The 24,512-nt window shown below is 45.2% G+C and overlaps 1 protein-coding gene across 4 annotated transcripts in view; it reads left to right on the forward strand.

Annotated features, from left to right (window-relative positions):
* The first annotated feature begins 10,612 nt into the window (after positions 1 to 10,612).
* The window catches only part of RGS8 (regulator of G protein signaling 8), a 47,668-nt gene continuing 33,768 nt past the window's right edge, over positions 10,613 to 24,512 (forward strand). For 3 of the 4 annotated variants that reach the window (XM_043486099.1, XM_043486102.1, XM_043486105.1), the window contains exons 1-2: positions 10,613 to 11,246; positions 24,045 to 24,160. The gene's annotated coding sequence lies outside the window, so the exon portion shown is untranslated. Of the gene's footprint in view, positions 11,247 to 23,886; positions 24,161 to 24,512 lie in introns of those variants that run through there. The other variant, XM_043486100.1, reaches the window with a different exon arrangement.

The following is a 24,512-nucleotide window of genomic DNA, read 5'->3' on the forward strand; positions in this document are numbered from 1 at the left end:
TGTAAGTAACATTCAATTTTCCAGGCTGCTGGACAGGAGGAATGCTTCTAAGAGTGTTCTTGAGGTCAACCCTGTAATCTTAGCTCCTCTGAGGAGCAGTCACTCCCTCCAATGTACGTGTTGCAGGAACCTCTTTTATGGCACACCCAGAGGGGCAAAAAGTTGCATTTGTTGCAAGGAAAGATTGGTATATGGCCCGAGAGAAGTGATAACTCAAATCTGTCTTTTCTTCTGACACCTGGCTGAAGTTTTCTAAACACAACTGTTATAATATTATAACGTAACAGCTCAAAGACATAACATAATTCTGCTCAAAGACACCCGATGTTTGTTTTTGTCAATCAGCTCCAACTCCCACTCTTCTACTCTATGCCTCTAATGTCAAACTTAGTTGTCATCTTATTTGAGTTAGAGCAACAGATAAGGGGAAGAAGAGGCCTGAAAGTCATGTGGGATATATTTAATAGATTTTCAAGAAAATGGAGTATATGTACATGACAAACTTCTGACATTCACAGTATTTATTAATTTATTTATTGGAATGGGGAAGCTTGGAAAGAATATTTGACTGGGATTGGGAAAACTTGAATATGAATCCCAGCTCTGCTGTATTACTCACAATAAATTCTTAGATGATTTCATTTTCTTCTGGTGTCTCAATTTCCTCAAAGTTATTTACTTAACCTATTGGATTTGTTGTGGTGATCAAAGTAGATGAGTGAAAAAGAGTCCTTTCAAGTGATAAAATTTCAATTCAAAGTACTTTCAAACAGAATTACATCAGTTAACAAGAATTAGAGATTTCATCAATTTTTAGGTGAAGTGCTTATTTCAGTTTTTTTGTACTTGATAAAATGAGAAATCGAATAAAAAGTATTCAGTCTTCCTGAGACACCTCTGGATCCAGGAATGCTGCTATTTTATGGAGGCTGGTGGCTCAGATGGTAAAGAATCCACCTCCAATGAAGAAGACATGGGTTTGATCCCTGGGTCGGGAAGATCCCCTGGAAAAAGGAATGGCTACCCACTCCAGAATGCTTGCCTGGAGCATCCAATGGACAGAGGAGCCTGGTGGGCTGCAGTTCATGTGATTCCAAGGAGTTGGACATGACTGAGTGACCAAACATACATACACACATGGAAATTAGAGGGTGACAGAGGCATCTTGCATCTTCTATAGACAGAGTCCACCTGAAGAGGGACCTGGGGTCTTGGCTAGAATATCGCCTAGGACTGGCACCTCTTTCTCTCAAAGGGGAAGCCAAAAAGAGTGATGCTCTTGGTTACATTTTAGGACAGAAATGCTAAGGGGTCAGAGATTAGTGTGCTTATTAAAATACACAGGGACAAAGTGACGCGATGATGTGTAGAGTGTGTGTGGGGAGGGCGTTTTGGAGGGTCGGGTTGGGGTGAGTGGTTTCACCTGCTTCCTTCCATTTTCCAGGGCCAATGACTTCAGCTGCTGCCCAGCAACAGCCGGTTCATCAAAGCCTTTGAGAACAGCTTTGAAAAATGTGTCAGCCAATAGGCGGGCAGGACCGGCCTGGCAGCTGAGGGACCCTCTCGCTGGAGCGGAGACTTGGGTAGGAGCAGATGGAGGCCTTCCTTCCCTTGGCTGGCTCTCAGGGCATGCAGGCACTCAGGGCTTAGAAGCTCAGACCAGGGCAGATTCTTGCCCTTGGCCCACAGTTCCACCAGGAGTTTCTTTAAGCCCCTCTGCGGTTTCCTTGGTGGGTGTGAGGCGCCGGATCTTATCCAGGGCAGGCACCCTGCAAAGGTTTGCTCTCCCATTACATTTGCCTCCAGTCCTCTCACGTGTCATTAATCAAGCTGCTGAACCGAGCCGGCACTGCTGGAGCCCGGCATTCATTACAGTCCTCAAGGGATTCATTTCTCTAGATTCCAGACCTCTTGGCTCTCAGAATAGAGATATCGGTGCTGCCAGGAAGGCCCCAAGTCTGCAGCACACTGCAGGCCACTCCGGGGACATTCCCCGCATCCCCATCCCCAGGTTCTGTGAATCCCCTTCCGATTCTCAGGGTCCTTGCAGCAAGGAAGCTGGCTTTGGGAAGTGGCAGCCCAGGGAGAAGGGCCTCCCTGGGGATCTGTATGGGACTTTCTGTGGACACAGCCGCACGGCGGGGATCCAGCCTCATCTTGTTAAAGGTTTTTCGCTTTCCCTGTGGCAAGTGCCGGGACGACTCTGCCCTTTTCTTTTTCAGGACTGGTGCAACTTCGAACACTGGAAAAAGAATCTGCTCAGTTAAAGATTCACCCTCACCTAAATAATACTGCTGATTCTTTACATCTACAAAAAGGAGATATCTTGGGGAAAGGTATATATGGCTTTAATTTTAGGGGGAAAATAAGTACACATCAGGGAAGGGCTTAGATTTCTTCTCGGACTTTATGGAAATATTTTTTGGCTTTTCAGAGAGAAAGGATCGTTTGCTCTTCCAGGAAAATTCAAGGAGATAATAATAACTACTTTATTGAGCATTTATGTCTGGCAGGAATTACTGTAAGTGTAACCACTTGTGAGAGTTGTTATATGGATATAAAAACTGAGGCACGGGGACTTCTCTGGCAGTCCAGTGGCTAAGACTCCGTTCTCTCAATACAGGGGACCCAGGTTCGATTCCTGGTCAGGGAACTAGATCCTGCGGGCCACGACTAAATGTTCTAATGCTGTGACAATCCTGAGTGCCGCAACTAAGACCTAGCACAGCCAAATAAATACATATTTAAAAACAAAAACAACTTAGGCACAGCAGGGTTAAGTCACCTGCCTAAAGTCACACAGCTTTTAACTGGTGGAGCTGGGATGCAAACCAAAGCAGCCTGGCTGCAGAGTCTGCCCTCTTCACTCCTATAACGAAAGCAGCTCAACAAACAAACAAAAAACAAAGAAACAAACCATGTAATGATCAAATGATGCAGCTCCTTATTCCAAGGCTATCCACCCATTTGTAGATTTTCATGGGTTTGGCTTCTTCTCCTTGATTTTATATTTTTCTCCCCTCTGTTGTCCAGCAGCCCCTGTACCAGAGGGTGGCAGGGCAAAGGAGAGACAGGGAACTCACGTCCATCACATTCAGTGATCATTAGTCATTCTAGCAAATGTCAAGTGAGGAAAACAATCGGTTAATTTGTGTCATCCTTTTCAGTCGTACCTCTAATTCTCTTAATTAGAGACAATAGCACGCTGAACTTTTTGGAAACCCTACCAGTTCTCAGGCCTTACTTTTCTCTGATTTCATTTGGATCATTTTCATAAACAAGGTGGTGACCCACAGCAACGCTTTCTCAGTTATACGTTTCTATCCATCAATTGAAAAAGGAATCATGTTTCAATATATCTATTTTTTGGGGGGTGTTGGTGGGAGTGGGGGGTTACCGGTCTTACCACATTAGACATACTTGCTGATTGTAAGACATCTTAGCTACAGAAATGTTAAAATGTGAGCAAGAATGTGTTTTAGAATTGAGAAAATAGAGTATTTTATTCTTATCATTCAACAAGAAATAAACCTTGTTAAGGTAGCATTTTGTAAAGGTTCTTCTTATGTGGTCTGCCCTCTCTGGGTATCAGAATTTTGATTACAGATTTCAGCTGGAGTTCAGCCTGGTTCAGATATCTATTTTTAGCAATAGCTTAAGGGTTTTTTTTCTTTTTTTTTTCCTTGACAAGAGGATTACTTAAGAATAAGAGAACTGACTCATGGAAGGGGTCTGAGTTTCTGTCTTGTTAAGAAGGGGCTGGTTTCAGGGGTTGCCTTCCTAATGGACTAGAAGTTAAGTGGAGAGTCTTATCTGAGGCAGGAGTGTTGAAAACGGCAGAGAGGTGAGCCAGGTTTGAGATCAGGGAAAGCAAAGATTCAAATTCCAGAAATAAATTCAAGTGTCAAGATTGTGGTTGATCTGTCATAAAAGTGGCCCCATTTCTCAGCGTTTCCCTATGCTCATGCCTTTATGAAGTGACTTTGCGGCCCTTCTCATCAAGTGCGGTGCCTGTTTATCGAGTTTTGAATCTCTTCTGGCCTTATGGCTTGGTTTGGCAAATAAAGTATGGCAGAGTAAGGTTGTGCCAGTGCCAAGCCTGGGCTTCAGGAGGTCTTTGCACTTCTGGTCTTTTCCTTGGGACCTTACCTCTGCCAAGAAAAGCTTGCCTAGCCACATGGTTGATGAGCGACATGTGTCCTTCACCCTAGCCAACAGAACTTCAAGTGCCAGGCATGCTGGTGAGACCATCCCAGGCCAACCAGGCCCTGCTGACCCACCAGTTGACTTTGGATTCATGCGCCAGCCTAACCAAGATCAGCCAAGCCTGGCCCAAATCATCAGAACCAGTCAGATGACTCAGAGATCCATAATCAATAACCAATGGTGATTATTTTAAGTTACTAAGATATTGAGTGGCTAGTTACACAGCAATAACTGACAACAAAGACCAAATACAGGATTGAAATTAGGGCATCAGACCTAAAGGTACTTAGAATAACAGAGACTCGGTTTGGAGCAACAGCTGTTCAAAAACAAAAGATGGGCTTAGAGGGTCATTGTTGAGAATGGCCTTGCAATGTATATGACTTAACTTCATGAAAAGCAGGTAGATGCTTAAATTAGATAGGTTTTGATATAGGGACAGAGGCAGGGTAGAGAGAATGAAACCTAGATAAGCAACTGAGATTTGTTTATAGAAGTATGCCTAACATTGGTATCCTTAGCATAATGCCTGACCCTAGCAAGTGCTAGATAAATATAAATTGACTAAATTAATAAGTAAATCCTCTTTCTAGTAGAAATTTCACTTGTTCTTTCATTCATCCTTTCAACAGATTTTATATTAAGCACTATATATGGGTGTACAAGCTCATAAGTGGGCAGACATATGGGCATGATCCTATATAAGTTTTGAAATTCTCTATCTACCACAGAATGTGTGTAAACAATTTACTAAGCATTCATCTTAAGCATGTGCATATGTACATCAAGCTGTAGTGGGTTCTGATATTTACCTCCAAAAGGGCTGGGTGTGGACTAGGAAATGTCTCTTCTATTCAGACTCTTGTTGTTTCGTTGCTCAGTCATGTTTGACTCTTTGTAACCCCATGCACAGTAGCCCACCAGGTTCCTCTGTCCATGGGATTTCCCAGGCAAGAATACTGGAGTGGGTTGCCATTTCCTTCTCCAGGCGATCTTCCTGACCCAGGGATCGAACCTGCCTCTCTTGTACTGGTAGGTGGATTCCTTACCCCTGAGCCATGGGGGAGGCCCCTCTGTTCAGGCTAGGCTATCTTATTCTTTCTTTGACTTCTGCAAAGTCTATGGACCATATCTGGGTCCCAGGATACTCATGTCAGATATTAGTCTGGGATGTAGCAAATGCTTTCTTAAATGGCTGTTCAAGAATGATTGTAGGTAGTTTTGCAGTTGCTCAAAATTCAGATAGGATTCCTGAGCTCCAAGAGATGCACAGTGCTGAGTGAGCTGAAATGTAGGAAAGTTTGTGTGCCTTCAAAGTGTTCTGTAAAATGTGAATTGTGGCTAGTTATTGCATGTTTACTTTTGTGATGCTGCAAATGTATCTCACTGGGATCTACTGCAGTGATGGGAAGGGTTGGGACCTGCTCCTGGGCAGGTTTCCAGAGTCAATGTGGAAAAGGACTAATCCCTTTAGCAAAGGTAATGGATGCTGAAGACTTGATGCTTTTGAACTGTGGTGTTGGAGAAGACTCTTGAGAGTCCCTTGGACAGCAAGGAGATCAGATCAGTCAATCCTAAAGGAAATCAATCCTTGAATATTCATTGGAGGGACAGATGCTGATGCTGAAGCTCCAATACTTTGGCCACCTGATTCGAAGAGCCGACTCATTGGATAAGACCCTGATGCTGGAAAAGATTGAAAGATTGAAGGCAGGAGGAGAAGGGGATGACAGAGGAGAGATGGTTGGATGGCACCACCGACTCAGTGGGCATAACTTTGAGCAAGCTCCGGGAGATGGCGAAGGACAGGGAAGCCTGGTGTGCTGCAGTCCATGGGGTCTCAAAGAGTCAGACACGACTGAGTGACTGAACAGCAGCAACAATGAATGCTGGGGTAGCTCCTAATTGTTCTTATCAAACGCCTTCTCTGATTATGGTCTTTTATTGTTCTACTACTTGTTTCATGTATACAATGATGCGGCCCATCTGTAGGTTTCAAATACAACCCATCTATGCATGCACGTGTGCTCAGCTGCTCAGTTGTGTCCAACTCTTGTGACCTCATGGACTGTGGCCTGCCAGGCTTCTCTGTCCATGGAATTTTTCAGGCAAGAATACTAGAATGGTTTGCCATTTCCTCATCCAGGGGATCTTCCCAACCCAGGGATTGAACCTGTGTCTCCTGCATCTCCTGCATTGGCAGGCAGATTCTTTACCACTTGGAAAGCCCAGTCCATCTTTGACTGTATCCACTCAAAGGAACAGTTATCACTCATCACAAAAAATGAGAGAAAAAACGAATGATTCAGTGTGTGTATGCATGCATGCATACTTGTGTGTATACATGTGTATGTGTGTATATATTTCTTTATATCAGTTTCTAAGTACCTAAAAGTGGATTAAAAGTTTCCAATTGGGCTTTCATGGGAAGAATTATCCTTCATTCTAAGGTGATGTCCTTCATACTTTTTTGGCAGTAAGATTGTTTTTTAAAATAATGGTAATAGCAGATAATCACTTTTAATGTTCTTTGGAAAAATAAAGATTGATGATCCTGTGGTTGCTGCCTGGGAATTTTATAAATTTACCAGGACCATGATTTACCAGTCTGGAAATCACTTAAAGGCTACACTAGGCAGGGTGAAAGACAACGGATGACTCCTTGCTCTCTGTGCGTGTGTGCTAAGTCACTTCAGTCATGTCTGACGCGTTGCAGTGTTACGGACTGTACCCCACCAGGTTCCTTTAAGGGATTCTCCAGGCAAGAATACTGGAGTAGGTTGCCATGCGCTCCTCCAGGGGATTTTCCCAACTCAGGGATTGAACCCACTGCTCTTTATGTCTCCTGCATTGGCAGGCGGGTTCTTTACCGCGAGGGCCACGTGGGAAGCCCCTCCTTGCCCTCTAAAAGCAAGAAATCCCTGTGAGGCAATTAGACATTGGGACAAAATATTGAATAGCTGGCAAGAAGTTCCAAAGTTATGATCAGTAAATAGACTATGTCATAATAGGTGAGTAAATTAACATACTTATTACATTCAAGAAAAAAATTAACTGATCTGAGGTAAAAAAAGGTAGATGAAGGTTTCAGAAGAAACCAGCACAAAATCACCTTTCTCATAAAACCTGGGTTTTATTAGTTACCAATGTCAATTTTACTCGTTAATATTAGAAATGAAGTTGGGGTAGTAGATACATTAAAACTGGCTGATGTGCCAGGAAAGGAGCTGGAAATACCCAGAATGGGTTTGAAATCTGGGCTACTCCATGATGTATGAGTGAGCTTTTGCTGTGTAACATAATATCCTAAAACTAAAGCAAAATGGCTTAAAACAAAAATCATTTATTGGGTCATAATTACATGGGTCAGCTGGGCAATCCTTCAGGTTTGTGCAGTTTAGTCAACCTTGGTTGGGCTTGTTCATGTATCAGGTCAGCTGTGGGTTGGATGATGGCTGGATTATATACTATGGGTTATCTACTATCTACTATGACCTCACCTGACTGATGGTTGACTGGCTGTTGGCTGTAGTAGTGACTGGGATCACATGTTTCTATTCATCCAGTAAGCTCTCACATGAAGACAGACCATAGGATTCCAAAGTAGCAACAAAGAGCAAGTCCCAGTTTGCAAGTGTGTTCGAAACCTCTATTACATCCTATTTGTTTCATCCTCTAAGTAAAATCTTCCCAACTTGTTTGCCTAGGTATACTTGGGTGTGCTCAAATATTTCTTCCCTCAGCATTTGGGCAATGTGGCAGGGCCATGGACCCCACTTTCTCCAGTGTTCCATAAAAAATTTATTTTTTACAATCAAAGTAAATATATTGATATCAAATAACCTAGAGAAATTAATCATTGTAATACAATCGAAGAAGAAATCTCTCACAGGTTGGAGATGCTATTGGAACTTTGCAGAAAGGACACCCAAGAGAAAAGGGTTATATTTTGAATGCAAATGTGATTCATTGTTCTCATAAATTGCTACTCAATCATGCAAAATCTGAGATTCAGAAGGAAAAAAGTCTTGAGAAGGTTATGAACTCTTTTATCGATCTTTTTGCTAAATAGATCCATATTTTAAAAAATTTCATTGCAATATAATTGACATGTAACACTAGTTTTAGATGCACAGCATACTGATTCGATATTTGTATGAATTGTGAGTTGATTAGCACAGTAAGTCTAGTTTAAATCTATCACCACACATAGTCATAATTTTTTTTTCTTGTGAGTAGAATTTTTAAGGCTTACCCTCTTAGCAACTTTCAAATATACAACACAGTATCATTGACTATTGTCACCATCAGTCAGTTCAGTTCAGTTGCTCAGTTGTGTCTGACTCTTTGTGACTCCATGGACTGCATGCAGCACACTGGGCTTCACTGTCCATCACCAGCTCCCAGAGCTTACTCAAACTCCTGTCCATCGAGTTGGTGGACTCGGTGCCTTTGATATACATACAAATATTGAATCAGTATGTTGTACACTTGAAACTAGTGTCACATGTCAATTATATTGCAATGAAATTTTAAAAAATATGGATCTACTGTCACCATGGTGTATGGTATATATTATATCCCTTGACTTGTTTATATTATATCTAGAAGTTCATACATTTTGACTCCCTTCACCCATTTCACTCAACCCCCCATCTGGTAACCACCAATCTATTCTTTGTATCTTTGAGTTTGTTTTTTTGTTTTTTCAGTTTCCATATAAGATTATATGGTATTTATTCTTCTCCATCTGACTTATTTCACTTAGCCTAATGCCTGTTGTTGCACTGTTGCTGATCTCTGTGATTTATCCATCCTCTTCCACCTAGTTGTGTTGTTTTTTAGTCTTTAAGTCCTGTCCAACTCTTTGCCACCCCATGGACTGTAGCCCACCAGGCTCCTCTGTCCATGGGATTCTCCAGGAAAAAATATTTCAGTCAATTGTCATTTCCTTCTCCAGGGGATCCTTCCGACTAAGGGATGGAAACTGCATCTCCTGCGTTGGCAGCGGCTTCTTTTTTCTTCCAATCCTTCTCTACTCAGCATCTCCTCAAACCCGGATCTGATAATGCAAATGATTTGACCAACATTGCTTTGTTTAAACTCCTTCTTCTTCTTCTTTTTTTTTTTTTTACTATCTGGTTGCAATGTACCCATTAATTTACATCCTCCTCTGCAGCCTCCTATCACACTCTACTTTCTACTCCAGCCTCCCTTGAAATAGTGCTCACTGTTCCCCAAGCCCCTGCGGGCACCTCTAGACTCTTTGCCTTTGCCCAGGCTGTTTCTCAGCCTTGAATTCTTCTCTCACTAAACTCCACGGGTCAAAATCAACTGGTCACCTTCAACATGCAGGTCAGATGAGGCTTCCTGGGAGACGACCTGGTGGACCTGGTCCAGCGTTTCCGTGTCTCCCTTTGAGTCCTTAGCCCCCTTATCTATGAGTTAGCATCACTTACTTAAAGCTCTCCCTCCTCTGGATCACCTGAGACGTGACAAGGATGTCTCAGTCATGTTTGCAACCCACACGGCGCACAGTCGGCTCCAAGGATCGTTGGCCGAATTGACCTGATTTTGTTGAACTGGGGCAATGTCTGATGCTGCAGTGAACCGGTTGGTGATCATGACCGATCACAGCAGCACCGTCCTAACCAGAGCAGCTGTCCCCTGGGGGTCATCTGGGGCGGCGCTTGTCAGGGCGTGTGGAGGCCGGCCTGAAGGAAAGGAACTAGCTTGTATCAGGAGGACGGGTCCCTGGAGATCCGTTGCAGTTCTTGGCCCCTGTATCCCGCTCCCCTCCCTCCAGAGAAGGTCCTCATCTGAGATCTCTTTCCCTTCATTAGCTGTGCTTGTCGAGTCTCCCCAGCTGCACTTCCTCTGGTCTTTTCTGGCTTCGCTGTTTGTTTATTTGTTTCCCTGTCAGCCTCTTTCTCTGGCTGTGCTTGTAAATAGAGCCGATGACTGTCAGCTCCAGGGCCTGTGTGGTGAACCTGCCACCCACGTGGGGGCGGCAGGTCTCCTAGACTCTAGAATCTGATGCCAAGGGTTATTTATCCCTGACGCTCAGAAACTGCTCCAGGCACTGGCCCGAGCTGTCCAAAAGGTTTTTCTCCTGATCATCCAAATGGAACTTTACAGACAGAAGCATCACACGACATGCTCTCTCCTTCCCCTCCCGGCCCTCTCTCTTGCTTCTTGTCCTTGCCACCACACCCGCATCACAGGTTGGGCAGCTGACCAAGGGGACACCCAGGCTGGCCTGTGCTGTGGAGTGGCAAATACCACGAAACGTTTCATGCATTACACTCTTCCCTGGCTGATTTTTAATCCTCATTGAGAAAGTTAGAACTGGGCTCCCTCTACCTTGCCCAGTCATTCCAAATTCCTAAAGCCAGAGCATCCTTGCTTGTTGGCTACGGCAGGAGAGACCTCTTTGAGGCTGAGCCTTTGTCTTTTGCGTCCATCCCCGTCTGTTTTTGGGCCGAGGAAGGTTCTCCTCTCTCCTGAGGCCAGTTACCCTGTTTCACCCCCTTCCCTGCTTTGCAACCCGGGGGACCTCCTCCGTCCCCACCTCCACCCTCAGACCCCGGTGGGCTCTGCTTCTCCCTGCCTTCTCCAGCGCACTGGCCCCTCCGAGGCAGCTGCCAGTGAGCCCGCTGTCAGCGGGAGAGCCTCATAGGCAGTGCCATCCTGCTCCAGTCTGCGGTCCTCCCCCGACTCTGCGTGGCAGCGCGCATCATCTGTCAGCGCCCCCTCCCCTCCCTCCGCTTCCCCACCCCCTTCCCCAGGCGCTCGCTGCCTTCCCGGTTCATGAGATGCAAAGCCCGGCAGGCGGGTGAGGAGCCAGCAGGAGCCGCATGTTGCAGCTGCCCTGCTTGGGGCACCCCCCACCCCCCGAGGTGAGGTGAGCCGCCCCTCGGCAGCCCTCTCCCATGTGCCAGGAGGTGGCTGACTCGGTCACTCAGGGCTTCACCGAGCCATGCTCAGCTGGGGCCGGCGCCAGCCAAACCTTCCCAGCTGCACTTCCCTCCGCCAGACAGGTAAGAGAGAGCCGCTCTTCCAGCCAGGCCGAGAGGGTCCCCGAACTGGCCTTCTCCAGCTGGCCATCCTGAGCCACGAGTCTTGCTGGGAAGTGCAGGACACCCCAGTGCAGAGAAGGCACTGTCTGCCTGTCACAACCCTACCCTCCCATTCTCTGACAGAGCTCCTCGGACAGACTGGGTTAAGCCGGTCACTCTTGCCAGGAGCAAGGGTGCGGGAACGTGCCCATTCTTCCCGGTCAGTGTGCACTAAGCTGCCAATATCCTGGTATTGTTCTTTCTCCTCCCCTGAAACCTCCTTTCTTGTCCAAGGGGACGCAGTATCTCCCCGCGCATCCCTTCGGGGGCTCCGTGATTACGGTAGATTGCTGCCTGGACCGTGACATTGTCTCTGTTCGTTTCATTCATGCCGCCTTTGCTGTTGTGTTAAGCGGATCGCCGGCACAGCAGTCTGGCTGCCCACAGCATCTGTTCTGTTTCCAGACAGCGTGCAGGTCTCCTGTGCTCCTGGTGACTAATGCTGGTGACACATTCCAATGCAGGAAAACTCACAATCATAATGGGTTCAAGGGAGATCAAAATACATCAGAGGTCACCGATTTTTTTGTTTTTTTCAGCTTTTTTGAGATGTAATGACAGATAACATTGCAATGTGTTTAAAGTGCCCAATGGGATGATGTGATACATGTATGCATTCTGAAAGGACTCCTACCTAGAGTTAATGAGCACATCCACTGGCAGGTCACCAAGTTCTAGTTTCAAATATTTTTCCACATTTTTATTATTGCATATAATGTTGAAAGAATATCAGAAAGTTTTGTTCACATTCTGGATTGTTTTCTTAGACATAGTCTTAAAATGAGATTTGCTGGGATGGTGGTGTTTTTTTTTTTAAAACTGATACAAGTGACATATAACATTGTTTTGGTTTCAGGTTACAGTGTAATGATTTGATATATGTATGTATTATGAAAAGATCACCGCAATAAGTCCAGTTAACTTCCATCACCACACGTAGCTGCAGTTGTCTTTTTTTAAGGGGAGGGCAGGTCACCAATTTGTAAGCAGTGAGTTGAGGACACAGGAAGCACCTATAGGAGTGATGAGTCCTTGGCAACAGCTTCTCAGAGCTGTCTAGGGGGGCGTGAAGGAGAGCGGCTTCTCTCTGTGCTAGAGTCATTCCATCTCAGTCTGTTGTTTCACTTCATACTTACAACCTGGCTGAAGGTCCTCATAGGTGTTTATCTTGGGATGCTTTCAAACTAATGAAATAAGGAAACTAAGGAAAGCCTACCCCTTCCTACAACTTGGGTTATTTTTGGATTATTTGTTCCTACAGTTTTGGAAAACTCCAAATTTTTTGGGAAGATGCAGGAGGTGCTGGAAAGTGGGGGAGTGAGATAACGGTTATCAAGAGAGCATCTAAGTGCTTGGGGGAAGTTCAAAGCTCTAACTGGCAATGTGTTATTATGCTGATGATGGCTTTTACTTTTAGTTTGGGAATGGTATCCCTATGAGCACTCAATCAGTCTGGCAAACTGTTTTTATTAACCATTTGCTCTATGCTCAGTCCTTAGAATAGGTGTCCTAGTAGAGGATTGATGGGAGTGGGGTGAATGGGGATTGGAGAGTATTGGGTGGCCCCTAGTCCACGTGGCCTGGCTGAGGTAAGCTACTCCTGGAGACCCTGTTATTTTGGCATTAAAATTTCTTCTCACACAGTGCTTTATGCACAAAGGAATCTTAAAACTTTCTCACATTCTTTGTCCAGTTGAATTAGACTTTCACTTGAAGCCAAGGTCTTTCTCCTATGGGTCAGTGACCTTCAACCACAAGAGTCATTTCACAAATGCCAGGGACTCCCAAGGGATTGAGTAAGAGGTAGATGGTTGGCTGCACAAAATCCATCATATTACCATTTTAAAAATCCTCCAAATGTGGGTCTCAAGGATGGGTCAGCAGCAGCAGTACTGAATGTGATGCAATGTTTTATAGAATGGAAAAAACCCTGGTGGTCCTGGGTTCAAGTCTCCCTAAGGTCATTAATTGAATTACCCTGTGCCCCTCACTCAGGGATCTGGTACAGCTTTGCTTTTAGCATCTGTAAAATGGGTACAATAACAAGGGCCCAACTTACCTCCAAAAGTTTTTATGAGGATCAACTAAAAAATGATGATAGCTGCCAGTTATCAAGATGTGCTGGGCAACTTTACTAGGTACTTTCCTTACATCATGCTGTTTAATCCTTCCAAATTCCCTAAAACGTAGTCTCCAGGAGCTCAAGAAACTTGATCAGCTAAAGAAGTGAAAGCAATTTTTAGGTTTCGGCAGTGCCATACAAGTATAAGTTTTGTTGTGTATCACGACTTCATGGCTTAGAATATTTATCCTGCTAATCCTTTCCCAGGCTCTCCTGTCCCATGTGCTTGCTCATTTCATTTCTGTCCAAATACTTACAGCTCCAGAGCCACTAGAAATGCTCATTGCTTTTCCTCTGTCTTGAAAATTAGAATATTTTTCACTGTTCAAGAAGCATCAACATTCTCACCAGAACCTTTATCAGGGCTCTCTGTTTGGAATTTCCAAAAAGCTTTTGAATCCTTCAATAAAAGGTCCAAAAAGAAGAGGGTCTCAGAAAAGCTGAATGGCTTAAGGTAGATTCCTCCCAGGGCCTTGTCTCTCAAGGAAAAGTGTCAGAATTTGCTCAGCATCTTTGTGCATCAGAGTGCACCCACACAGCCCTGGTCCCTCCTCCCGCCCCCAGTGCAGACATTCATGTGCACCGGCACAGGCCTGAAAGCAAAGCATTTCATTTTCCAGGGGGCTCTGTGAAGGTAGGAACAGATCCCAGCGGGAGAGCTGTCCCTGGTCTCCACACCACCATTTCCTGCCACTGTTGGTGTGGCCAGCCCCCATGCCCGGGTCTGGTGGCTCTGGAGCTTCCTTCTTACATGAATCTGGCTGGCTGGCTGGACTGGACCTGGCAGGGAAGACACAAACGCCATTGGCTGAAGTCATTAAAAATGGAGGATTAGAAACAGCTGATTTTCTATTCAGAGGAGGGGGAGAGTGCTGAAGCTGCTTTCTGCCCACAGCTGTAGACCCTGATGGCAAATGGTAAAGCTTTTGTTACTGTCTACGAAGGGGAAGAGATTGATAACCAGCACCCTGGCACTTCGAGACAGGAGGAGAGCCACACTCCTATTGTGGCAGGGCCTCGTGCACTCACATCTCAGCCCCAGGGCCTTGAAAACTAGGTCCCGCTGCTTCTCCATGTGCTGCTTTGCTGCCCCATCCTCTGCAGCCTCCCGTCTACCCCTGTGTGGTGTTTGGCCTCTGTCTTCTAAGACTCTGATGCTCTCAGTGTGACTTCATGTTTTGATAAGGTTGAAGAATTTACAATCCATGTTTGCTTAGATATTATTGAATTCTTACAGTAGCTCAGGAAGTTGGCATTGCTTTAGTATTCTGATTTCAGAGAGGAGACAGCAAGGTCTTAAGCCGAGATAACTTAGCCACAAAGGGGATGAGTTGGAGTTTGAACCCTTTTTACCGGACCTGAGAGCTCATGCCATTTCTGTAATTCCATGCTGCCTCTTCCAGTCATCATCCTTACTCCAAACAGTCTCACTCACCCATCCATTGTCTGGTTCAGTTAAGTCCAACAAACATTTACTGAGCATCTTATTGGTGCCAGGCACTGGGCTAGGTGCTGGAGATGTACAGAAGAAAAATCTTTTACCTGTGTCATCTGTATAGGTCATGAAATGGACCTATGGCGCCTGGTACATTGCTTGGCGCATAGGAGATACCTAAGGGTTAGTTGAATAAATGAATGGAAGCATGGATACAGTTTCCTGTCCTTGGTGAATTTAAGAGGCTGGGTAGGAGCTGAGACTTGTAGGCACTTAATCGTGCCAAGTGCCGAGGTAGAGAAGTATGTCCGGAGCACAGAGTAGGGCAGTTGCAAAACCTGGCTGTACAGGGGAGCCTGCTTGGAGGAAGTGGTCCTGAGCGCAGCTAGAAGGGTGAGGAGGCAGAACAAATTGCAGAAACGAGGCTTAGAGACTTGGAATAATGATGTGTGCTCAAGACTGTGAGCAGTTTCGAGTTATTAGAGCATGAAGCATCAGCCACTGGGGTGGTGGGCAACTCTCAGGTAGGTGGGACCCAGTTCCTGAGGAGTTTATGTGTCAGAATCTTTATTAAAGCTTGAACTTTATCCCGAGGCTTGGGCTTACAGGTTGTGAGGCGAAGGGACCATAATCATGTTTGTGATTTAAATAGGTGATTATGGCTGCAGACTGGAGTTGAATTTAAGGAGGTAGGCTGGATCACAGGCCAGAACAAGAACCAGGAACTATGAGCCAGGAGGTGAACTAGAGCGATGGTAGTAAGGAAAGAAAGGAGGCAGGTGTAAAAACCGTGACGATTTAATCAGTATGGTTTGGTAACTGCTTGACTATAGGAGATGAAAGAAAAGGTGTCATCTCTAATTGCTTCCCTATTTTTGGCTCAAGTTACTCAGTGGATGTTGGTGCCAGAAGCTGAAACCAAGGATGGCAGAGAAAGCCAAGATTTATAGGTATATGGGGGGAGGGTGGGGGGAAATGGGTCAGGAGAAGCAGGTATGATGTGCTCAATTTTTAGATACATCTGCATATGTTGTGCCTGGGGAATATCTGAGAGAGATATTCACCAACCCATGGGTTATAAGAATGTTTACAGTTGGGAAAAGGGCCAGAAGGAAAGTATTTGGAAATGGTCAGTATATCTGTGTAGATAGGAGTGTGGACAAGGATAAGATTGCCCAAGAAGCATTTAAGGAGAGGAGAACAGGAAGCCAAGGTTAGAAAGCAGGAGAATATCAACATTTATGCTTTGAGAAGAGGAGGAAGGAGCTAGCAAAGAAGACCAAGGGGAAGGGCAGTTAGGACAGTGTCAGGTTGAGGAGGCTAAGAGAGTAGGAACGCTAGAAGTGAAGGGTCACTGTGGTGGATGCAGTGAAGAGGTCCTTAAAGACAAGAGTCATTGGACTTCACAGGATGGGGGTCCCTGTTTCAGGGCTGTGGTGGGCATGGGAGCCAACTGTGAAGGACTGAGGATGGGATAGGAAGTGGGGAAACAGGAGATGCTGTCAGACAGCTTTGCTGACAAAGGGAGGAATGCCCAAGGGGGATTTTTTAAAATGAAAGAGTACTTTTATTTGTAAGTGTAATGGGGGAGAGAAAGAATAAAGATAGAGAGTTTATCAAACAGGATTAAGTGGGGAAGCAGGGCCTCGAGGAAGAATTTGTCCTGATAGACACAGCTGCGAGGGGTGGATATGTATAGATGTGGGTAGATTTGCACATGAGGAGACAGGAGAAGAGGCTGAGGTTATTTCATACCTGAGGGCTTGATGATCATGATGAACCAGGAGATGAGGCTGTGGGCATGTGAAGGATCATGTTATAGAAGCCCTCTCTTCTCTATGGGTTTCCCAGGTGGCTTAGTGGTAAAGAATCTGCCTGCAATGTAGGAGACGTGGGTTTGATCCCTGGGTCAGGAAGATCTGCTGGATGAGGAAATGGCAACTCACTCCAGTAGTTTTGCCTGAAAAATTCCGTGGACAGAGGAGCCTGGGGGGTTACAGGCCATGGGGCTACAAAGAGTCGGACACGACTGAGCGATGGAGAATGAGTAGGGGCACTCTTCCTTACACTCTGGCTTCCTGCCCTTTGACTGCCTTCGCAGAAGCCAGCTGGCCACTGGGAAGCTAATTTGTAAACAGTGAGTTCACTGTGTAAGGCTCAGGTCACAGTAGGGGCAGGGAAGGGTCGGGGATGTAAGCGAACAGGTCATCCTTTGCATCCTCATCCAAGGTTGACTTGTGGCCCTGGATTCTGGATGTTTGGGCAGCTCAGAAGTGGGAGGAAAGGAAGCAAGTAGCTGGATGCTGTTCTAATAGCTCTGTGCTGAGTCCTGACTGTGGCTCTAAGAAATGTGACTTTGGGCAAAGTCTTTAAAGTTTAGGTTCTGTAGGTGATATCTGAGAGTCATACCCACTCTAAACCTCTATGGATTTTAGCACCTGCTCCCTAGGAGTCAAATAATAGTTTTGTTTTGTTTTTTAAGTTGATTTATCCATGGGGAAGAAAGCTTACAATGGAAAATAAACAGGAAGTTAATTTCTATTCAAATTGCATCTTTCATATTTTGATTTCCTTGCACTAACAGTTTACACATTGTATGCTCTTTTTACTAAAGCGTATCTTGTCACACTAAAAAAACAAGTTAGGCATACTATCAAAAATACACAAGTCAAGAAAACAGGACAACTCAGCTTTGACCCCCTTGCACTCACCACCCTGGATGATTTTTAAGCAATTTCCAGATAGCATATCATTTCAATGTTAAATATTTCCGAGTGTATTTCTAAAGAGTAAGATTGCTTAAGGAAAAAAAAAACACCTCAGTATTGATATCACACTAATAATAATATCTAATCAGTGCTCATACTTCCCCCAATTGTCTCATATTTTTTTATGTTTTTAAACTCAAATCAGAGTCCAAGTTAAATTTCACATGCTGTATTTGGTTGATGTGCTTCTTAAGTTTTTGTTTTGTTTTGTTTTTTAACACTGATGGCCACTGTCTAAGAGTCCTGTAATTCCACAACAACTCCTGATTTCATGTCATTTCCCCCAGTGTAGGTCTGCCATTTAATTTTAGGAGCTCTAAGGGAACCACTGCAGTTTAGACAACAAAGCCTCTAAAGATTCATTTTAAAATTCCTTCTAGACACACTTAGAAGGAGAAGTATAAAAATAATAAATTAAAAAAAGAGGATAGAAAGAAGAAAAGGCTGGAGGGAGTCATAAGAAGACACATGAAGGCTCAAGCGGAACAAAAGAAAAGGACTTTTGTAGCAGGGACTTAAGTAACCCCCATCCACCAAGAAGCTTGAAAACCCTTACAAATGTGTTTCATACTTTTTTTCTTTTTTTTACTGTCACCTGGCTTAGCAAGTGGCAAACATGAATCTTTAAATAATAACATTCTGTTTATTTAGTGTGTTTTCCCAGACAGCTTATCAAATAGCTGAGTGGGTATCGCTGAAGTCATCCTCTATGTAAAGTGGGGAAAGGTAGGAATTCTAATTCCCATTTCACAGATGATGAAACAATTGATACAGCTAGTAATAGTTGTATCACAGTCATTTGCTGTTCATCAAACATTGTGCTGAACTTGATGATGTTATCTAATTGGATCCTTTTAACAAGCTGATGACATTGGTATAAGGATCGTTATAATCTTTATAACAAACTGATGACATGATGAAAATAACACTCAGAGAGGGAGAATAACTTGCCCACAGTTACAGATCTGGGGAAATCAAGGAGCAGAGATGGAAATTCAAGGCTGTCAAACCCACTGTTCTTTTTTTCCAGGTCAGTCTGCTCTCTACTAAGTCATCAATCTTGTTCTGCATAGACTTGCTCACTGGCAAAATTCCATTTAGAGAGTAGCACAGAGCATCACCAAATATGATAACAGGGTACAGTGTGCTGGAATTTGCAAAGCCTTTTCCTTCCCACAGACTGTCTCATTTCTTTCTCATAACCACCTTGAAAAATAGGGCAGGTGTGTTAATTTGTGTTTTACAGATGAGGAAATTGAAATTCAAAGCTCTTGGTTATGTTAGTTGGTAATCATGTAGCCAGTGAGGGCAGTGAGTGTCACGGAGCTAGTTTGCAGCAGAGTGAGGATCAGAGGCTCTTTCTTCTGATTCCAGATCCCGTGTTTCTCAGGTCCTCTTTGCAAACCTCCTGGGCCCACACCTTTAGCTGCTGACTTTTTTCCATGCCCCCTCTGATGTTCCTTGTGCAAAGTCGAGTAGGCTTATTACAAATTAAATATCAGGAAGCTCAAACTGATGAACAGGAAGGAAATGAGGCTGCTAATGCTCAGAGGAATGGAATCGAGATGCAGTTTTTTTAGCAGAATTTTGGGCCAACTGGCCTCTTTCTGTCCTTCCCTTCCCTGTGTCCTTCCAGTCTCTATGGAAACCCCAAATCAATGTGGCATATGTTGATTCATGTTTCTACTGTTACTAGGAAGCTACAAACTGGAAATTGCTTTTAAAAGATTTGTGGAAGAGCTTTAGCATGCTGACCAGAATTCAAATCTAATATCCAAATGACTGTTTTATTAAAAGCTTTTAATGTGGTCCTATCCTAGGTGGTATGTTGATGAAATAAGCACACAGGGGGCATTTGACAATAAACCTCCACTTCCACTATCGTGGCTTTTAAAAATATTATATTGCAGTCCTAATTCCCTTTATCTTCAATGTAATTACATTTCTGTGGCCCGTGTGACAATGCCAGGTGTCCTTTTGCTCTTGATTAATTCCACTCTGCCCCAACCAGGCAGTTGGGAACAATAGTTTGCAGATGCCGTAGGTACCTGGACGGCTGCCCCTGGGCGTCATTAACATTAGGCTGACTTCCATGTTGACCTGGAGACTGCAGAAGTCTGGCGTGTTTCTGCCATAAGGAATCCTCGGTGATTTTTCACATTTTCTCATGAACTGAAAATCAAATGCAGCTGACATTTATTAAACACCTGCTCCATACCAGGCAATGAAAATTGATAGCAGGGGGAACGAGTCAGAGAGTCTGTCTTTGTGGAGCACACAGTCATTTGGGAGGATCCAAAAACATAAATCACAAGGATAAACTACAGGCTGTGATGCGGGCTGTCAGAGAATCACATAGCACAGCGGCAATGTGGGATGGGGGGATTCCTCCGGATTGAGGGAGCTCTGGAAAAGCTTTGGAAAGGCCAAGTTCTAACTTGGAGATGTTGGGTTTCAGGAAGGACCTGGGAGTTAAGAGACAGACCCAGAATGGAGACATTCAGAGAGCCTAGCTGAGGAATCAGGTCTGTGCTTGCATGCATGCATGAGTGTGTATGTGCACGCATGCACAGGCCTGAGTGTACAGCGGGATATGAGACTGGATAGGTAAATGGGACCAAATTATTGGAATATCAGGCAGGACAGGGAGTTAGCATGGAGCCCACTATACAGATGATCTGCTTTGTTGTTTGTTGTTGCTGTTTAGTCGCTCATTTGTGTCCCACTCTTTTGCAACCCCGTGGACTATAGCCCACCAGGCTCCTCTGTCCATGGGATTTTCCAGGCAAGAATACTGGAGTGGGTTGCTGTTTTCTCCTCCAGGGAATCTTCCTGACCCAGGGATCAAACCCGTGTCTCCTGCACTGCAAGTGGATTCTTACCACTGAACCACCGGGGAATATTTGCTTTATGGATCTATTCAGTAGCTCACTCTTGTGGTAGTGGAGTGTGCCAGAAGGTTTGTGGGGAATGGGGGTGATGAAATAGGGACAGAAGATCAGTTATTTAGGGGAGGTGGAAGGGCACATATTGTGCTGGCTGCTGGTAACCTCTGACATGGCAGCATCAATGGATGCGAGATGAGGAAATTCAGAAATAAATCAGAAATAAGGTTTAGAAATCAATTCAGCAAGAGGAATGGAGGGAAAGAAACCCCAGATACCTGCATTTATTACCCTGAGGGTCTGGAACAGAGTGATGTCATGAATGCACACAGGAGCCCAGCAAGAATGGAGGACTTGGAGGGGAAGGTGGTTGTTTTGGAGACTGTTGAGAGTCTGCAGGGTCTGACAGGGGTGGGGCTGTCTAGAAGACCTCTTGAAATGCAGCGTGGAGCTCAAGAGAGCTAGGACCCAAGCCCTGATTCTGGAGAGAAGCTGTGCCCGGTGCTTGGGAGGATGGAGTTTTACAGAGGAGCAAGTGCAAAGAGGGGCGATCATCAAGGTGCCCGGCAGCCAGAAGTGCCGAGAAGCCAGAAGAGCCAGAGGTGCCAAGAAGCCAGAGCAGGGCTTGCAATGATTGTTTTCCCAGGAAAAACCATGCGTCTCAACCTGAGATGCCATCCTGAGCCTAATTTTCAGCCAGCAGCTCAGGAGCTGTAAACAGAGACTAATCCAGAGTTCTATGTCCCTGGACCAGAGTCCAAGTAGCAAGTGCCCTTCTCATTAGCCCTCCAACCTGCTTGCCTTTTCCTGTCTCTCTCCTTTGGGAAAGAAAACCATGCCAGGATACATATCCCCTCGCCTAAATTCTTTATACACCTGCCTCTATAGGAAGGAAGATAAGAGTCCTCCCTTAAAAAATTATGTATTTGTTTGACTGCACTGGGTTTTGGTTGTGGCATGCGGGATCATTGGGGCTTTTCAGGTGGCGCTAGTGGTAAAAAATCCATCTGTCAATGCAGGAGACACCAGAGACGTGAGTTGGATCCCTGGGTTGGGAAGATCCCCTGGAGGAGGAAATGGCAATTCACTCCAGTATTCTTAACATGGAAAATTCCACAGACAGAGGAGTCTGGCGGGCTACAGTCCATGGGGTCGTCAGGAGTTGTTGGACACGACTGAGTACGCACACCTGCACCACTTGGGATCTTGAACCCGGGCCCACTGCACTGGACTATAAGGGAAATCCCTAGAGTCCTCCCTTGCGAGGGACCTGTCCTAGGTCTGCGCTGCTCAAACTGGGGTGCTGTGAGCCTACTCCTTGGTGTTTAGGAGAGTTGGTAAAAAAATAAATAAATAAAAAGTTTGCAGTGCTTTTAATTTTTTTTTTTACTCATGCTAGAATCATGTCTACACACCCTCATCACTCTGCTCTTTGTATTCCTGTTCTTTCTTTTAAAACTTTATTAATTGTGGTATCGCTTCTTAAATGTTTGGGTTGGCTTACTGACTTGCTGTGACTGTATTAATTCTCTCAAGGCTAATTGAAGATTATGATGCCTAGTTAATATGGGTCAGCTTCCACTCGAGCCTTGGGATCCTGTACAACACCCCGCTGTCTCTTCAGTGCCTTTAAATCCTGGATGCTGGACTGGGCAGTGTAAGCCTTGGAGGAGGTCTCCAGCCCCCTGTGTTGGCACCAGTAGAGGGGTCCCATGACGACCCTGCCTTTGTGTTCAGGCGAAAGGTGGAATAGGCTGGAGGCACCGAGTTTGGTATCAGACACCCAGCTCTGTTGCTTACAAATGGCTTTTCTCTGTTTTCCCATCTGTAAAACAGATGATAAAGACGTTGGTCTTGTAAATTTGTGTTAGTCACTCAGTTGTGTCCAGCTCTTTGCGACCCCATGGGCTATGGCCTGCCAGCATCCTCTGTCCATGGAATTCTCCAGGCAAGAAAACTGGAGTGGGTTTCTATCCCCTTCTTCAGGGGATCTTCTGGACCCAGGGATGGAACCCAGGACTCCTGCATGAGGCAGATTCTTTACTGTCTGAGCCACCAGAGAAGCCTGTAAGTTTTTGGTGAGAGTTAAATAAGATAATGAAGTGCAATGTTTAGCACAGTGCTGGCACATTCTAGTCAGTTCAGTCACTCAGTCATGTCTGACTCTTTGCGACCCCATGGACTGCAGCATGCCAGGCTTCCCTGTCCATCACCAACTCCCGGAGCTTGCTCAAACTCGTGTCCATTGAGTCGCTGATGGCATCCAACCATCTCATCCTCTGCCGCCCCCTTCTCCTCCCGCCTTCAATCTTTCCCAGCATCAGGGTCTTTCCCAGTGAGTCAGCTCTTCGAATCAGGTGGCCAAAGTATTAGAGCTTCAGCTTCAGCATCAGTCCTTCCAATGAAAATTCAGAACTGATTTCCTTTAGGATTGACTGGTTTGATCTCCTTGCAGTATGAAAGGAGTATGAACAGTATGAAAACGGCACATACTAAGTGCTCATTAAACATTAGCCCTGAATGAGGAATCCAGGGGTGGATCCACCTTATAATATAATCTTACCTTGGATTAGGGAAGTGCTTATTGCTGGGCTTTTATTCACCGGTTTATCTGTGTGCCTCTTTCTGATGGTACAGTTCACCAGCAAAATGCCCAGAAGTGAATGATTCTCTTTATGCTTTAATTCAAAATCCCAGTTTGCCTCGGGGTTCAAGACAGGAATTCCGAGGGCTAGAAAACGCTCGTTTGCATCTCCTTTTATAACACGAAGTTCCCTTTACCTAACAGAGGGGCACTGTGGACATTTTCAGAGAGAGACTGTGAGTCACTGTGGAGGCAGCATCAGAATTTTTATTTCATCCTATCATCAGTGTGGTTGCGGCAGAGTCATTGCACTGCGAGGGGCCGGGCCATGCACCAATAGATCTGCCAGGAAAGACTGGGTTCTGGCATGACGTAGTAGAAAAAGCTCTGCTCTAAAAGTCATAAGGAAGCATGTTCTGGTCCTTGAAGTGCCTCTGACGTGTGGTGTCACTTTGAAAAAGGCAGGTCACCTTTTCTACCCTCGGTTCTCTGCTCTGTGTCACAGGGATGATAATACTGTCTCTGAATGTGGCAAGGGGTTGTTGAGTGACAACGCATGACAATGCTTTCTACATTGTGAACGGTTCAACAAATAGAGTCCGGTATCTTTAGAATAAAAGCATCACTTTCCATAGTGAAATCTGCTGATATCTCCAGCGGGTGCTGCCTTCTGGGTTTCAGAAATGATTTGCAGCAAAGTCTAGGTGCACTGGGAGCTAGTTCCTGGGTGGGAGCAAGAGGCGGTGCCTTAGAGACCTGGAGTGGAATGAGGAGAAAGAAGGTAAGTAAACTTTATCCCAGGGCAGTGGTTTGTAAACTTTAGCATGCACTGGAATCACCCGTAAGACCGGCCCCATCCCCAGAGTCTCTGATTCTGTAGGCCTGGGGGTGGGGCCTAAGACTTTACATTTCGAACACATTCCCAGGTGATGCTCACACTGCTGGTCCAGGGACCACACTCGGAGAATTACTGTACTAGGGCAAGCAGGAAGAGAGAGTCCTCCCTGTGGAACGGAACCGGGCAGTGTGAAGATCCATGTGGGTAAGGCGATTTGAAAGAAAAAAAAAAAAAGACTGTAGAAGATAGAAAAATAGAGATAATGTGCGGATTGGGCAGAACAAAGGGAAAAGTCTCATTCCGTGACACATACAAGTCGGGGGAAGTTGCTAGGTGATGGATGAGGGAGAGGGGTGAATTTCCAGTGTAGGGAAACCCAGGTGAGAGGCAAGAGCATCGATTTGGAAATGTACAAGTCTGGGGAGGTGGAGATTTCTCATTAAGAAGTGAGGAGTGGTGTGGTTGGTTCTGGGGACTGGGATGGGTTGCGGGGGACCAACGCCGCTGTGGGGTAAGAAGGACAGCTGAGCTGTGGCAGAGGGGGGTAATTTCAGTG

This window comes from Cervus canadensis, chromosome 13 (assembly GCF_019320065.1).
Source record: "Cervus canadensis isolate Bull #8, Minnesota chromosome 13, ASM1932006v1, whole genome shotgun sequence".
Classification (NCBI taxonomy): Eukaryota; Metazoa; Chordata; class Mammalia; order Artiodactyla; family Cervidae; genus Cervus; species Cervus canadensis.